Below are 3054 nucleotides of genomic sequence, written 5' to 3'. Positions count from 1 at the left end.
CTAAACTTTGGCATATAGTGAATCCTTAATAATTTTTAATTCATTCATTCATTTCTCAATATCTGTGATTTTTTAAATAGTTAATTATTTTAAAAAAATTATTGAGTTCTTTTTTTCTGTGACATTCATTTCTAAATGTAACTCTCTACCAATCAGTAAGCCTTTCCTCCTATCAAACAAAACTTACGCAATTACAATGTTTGACAACACATGCAACATTCCCCAGAAATAGTTCCCTACCTCTCCATTAAAAAGATGCATGGGTCCAGCTTGGTCATTATGATTAAGATTTGTTCAGTTTCATTTTTACCATGCTTTTACATTTCTATCATGGTAAAATTGTATATTTTGTAGTCTCAATTATGCTTTTTTCATCTTACATCAATTGTTTCATTTTTTTCTGATTTCTCTATTTTCATAATTTCTTATGGAACATATATACATACATGTGTGTACATATACATACATATACATCTACATATTATTTATTGAGCTATGGCTATAAGAAATTGCCATAAGACATAATATAAGGACATATATACAAATGTATGCATGTGGGTGTATACATGTATATGTATGTATATATAGTTCATTAATATACTGGGATTTGTTTAGATATTGCCTAATTAATGGATATCAGTCCTTTGATACCACATAATGCTGGTATTAATATTCTGTAAGAGCTTGTTTTCTGTTATTCACCTTCTTGGCATCTAGGTCTAAAAATTAAATTGCTAAGTCTATGAGTGTAGAAACGTTAATCCCTTTGTCATCATGGTTTATCATTACTTTTCTGAAGAAATGGGCCAGTTCTCAGCTCCACCAATAGTGGATTAGAGTTTCTATTTTTCTAAAATCTCTACAGCATTAAATATTTCCAGGTTGGGTTTTTTTGGTCATTTTTTGCTAATTTGTTGGTTATGAAGAGAATCATCAAAGTTTTTTGGTCTGCATTTCTACTAGCATTACTGATCTGGAGCAGGTGTCTACTTGATTGTTAATAGTTTGTAATTCTTTTGAATTGAATCTTTTGACTTCTTAATCATTAGAGAATGATTCTTGTTAATATATTGCTTTTAATTCTTCCCTATGTAATATGTCTGTCAGATATTATCAAATATATGCAATACAAAGCTTTCCTGATGCCCTTCACTACATCAGTTTCACTTTTTGCCTTACCTGAATTAATTATGTTAATTAAACATCTTTTCCAATTCATGTACCCAAATTGTCAAAATCATATTTTTGTGAAGCCCTCTATACTTTGTCTAGTTATTAATTTTCTCTTAGCTAGAGAAGCATATCAATTGTACTTCATTCCATTTTCTTCCCATTTAACAAAAAAGTATACTTTTATATTGAGGGTAGATATTCATTTCAAACTTATTGTGGCATATGGGGTAAATATTAGAGTAAACCGATAGTTTTCCCAAATTGCTTTACATTTTCCCTAGCAAATCATATTGAATATGGAGACTTTCCCCACATGGTTTGCAATTTGTTACATAGCAAACACTGGGCTACTCTTAGATGGCTTTTGCTTGTTGTCTTTCCTGGTCATTCTGATCTACTTTTTAAAATAAATTTTAACTAATACCAAATAGTTTTGATTAGTGCTGATTTATGTTTGTCTGAGGTCTGATTTCTCATTTTAATAATGTATGTTTTTTTAAAGAAACATTTCTTATACAAAACATAAAGTTTTTATATTTTTTTCCATTCTGTTGTTCTCTTTCATTTTGTTAGTTTGTTTGATCAATTCATATCTAAAGTTATGGTTATTAAGTTGGTATACTCTTGCCTTTGGTTATAATACCAGGTTTTATTCCAAAATCACTCATTGCTCTTCAGGCTAGTATATTCTATTCCTAAATATATGCTCATTCCCCATCTGCACTTCCAATACCCTAGATACTGGCTGTTTCTGAACACTTATAATTCTCTTTTCCAGGAGGAGGATGCATTATTGGCTTTTTTCAGAGGAGACATCTTTCTATTATTCCTGTTCCTCTCTAGGTAACACATGTTACAATGGTCCTGTCTCTATTCTCATATACCCCCCTCCATCACCAAGTGAATGCTGTTTAAGTGAATCATTTCATTTCCACACTTAGGATGAGACCCACAATCTACTTCCCTCCATACTCCAGCACCTCCCCTCTCTTTTCTTAACCTCATTTTCCCATTTTCCCTCTGCTATCATTGCAAGACTGAAGAAATTACTCTGCTTACTTCTTGGATCTGTTTAGTGTAGCTTCTGTTCACCTCTATCTTTTGCCTCCTATTGCTCTTATAAAATGTCTCTACATAGTTCGTTAGGAGTCTTGTCTCCTCTACTATCCTTTGTTTGCTCACCAAATTCTGTGTTTGCCTGAATATTTAAACAGGAAAAATATTTTATGTTTTTGTTTGATCCAAGTGGGGGAATATTTGTTGTCTTCTTTCAAGTTCATGTCTGTTCCCCCTTTATTTTAAACTCCTCTTCTGTTGGTCTATTTTAATTCCCCGGTCATACTTTCCCCCAGCTCTACTAACCTATAGAAAGAGAGAACTCCTGAAACACATGTTCTTCTGTTTTTTCTTCTTTCAGTACAAAAGCAGAAACATAGTCAAGGGCTGTAGTTGGAGAATTTTGAGTGTTTATACTCATAAACATGCAAGTTCCTCTTGCCTCTAAGCAGTTTTTGCTGTGAATGATACTTATCACATGTGCATTGACTGAGCTCAAGAAAGCATGGAGAAAGAAGTAAAAGCTATCCTCTGGCTTCCAGCTCCCTCCTCTGTTGCCATGAACCATGTTTGGCTATTGCATTTGAGAGAAGCAGTTTTCACTAGAAAAACAAAATTTGCATCAGAGCTCAAATACAATTGTGTCAGAAAGTGTTTTGATTTTCTGTCTTTCATGGAACTAGAGTGTAGGTGAAAATTACTGGTTTTACTTTTGCATTGATTTTGATGAGAACCAGTGAAACCCATTTTATCTGCTGACTTAGAAAGGAGAAAACATCCTTTTGAGAGAGAGAGAGAGAGAGAGAGAGAGAGAGAGAGAGAGAG

Source organism: Vombatus ursinus, unplaced genomic scaffold (genome assembly GCF_900497805.2).
Source record: "Vombatus ursinus unplaced genomic scaffold, bare-nosed wombat genome assembly UNPS02014778.1, whole genome shotgun sequence".
NCBI classification, from domain to species: Eukaryota; Metazoa; Chordata; class Mammalia; order Diprotodontia; family Vombatidae; genus Vombatus; species Vombatus ursinus.
This window is presented reverse-complemented; position numbering follows the sequence as displayed.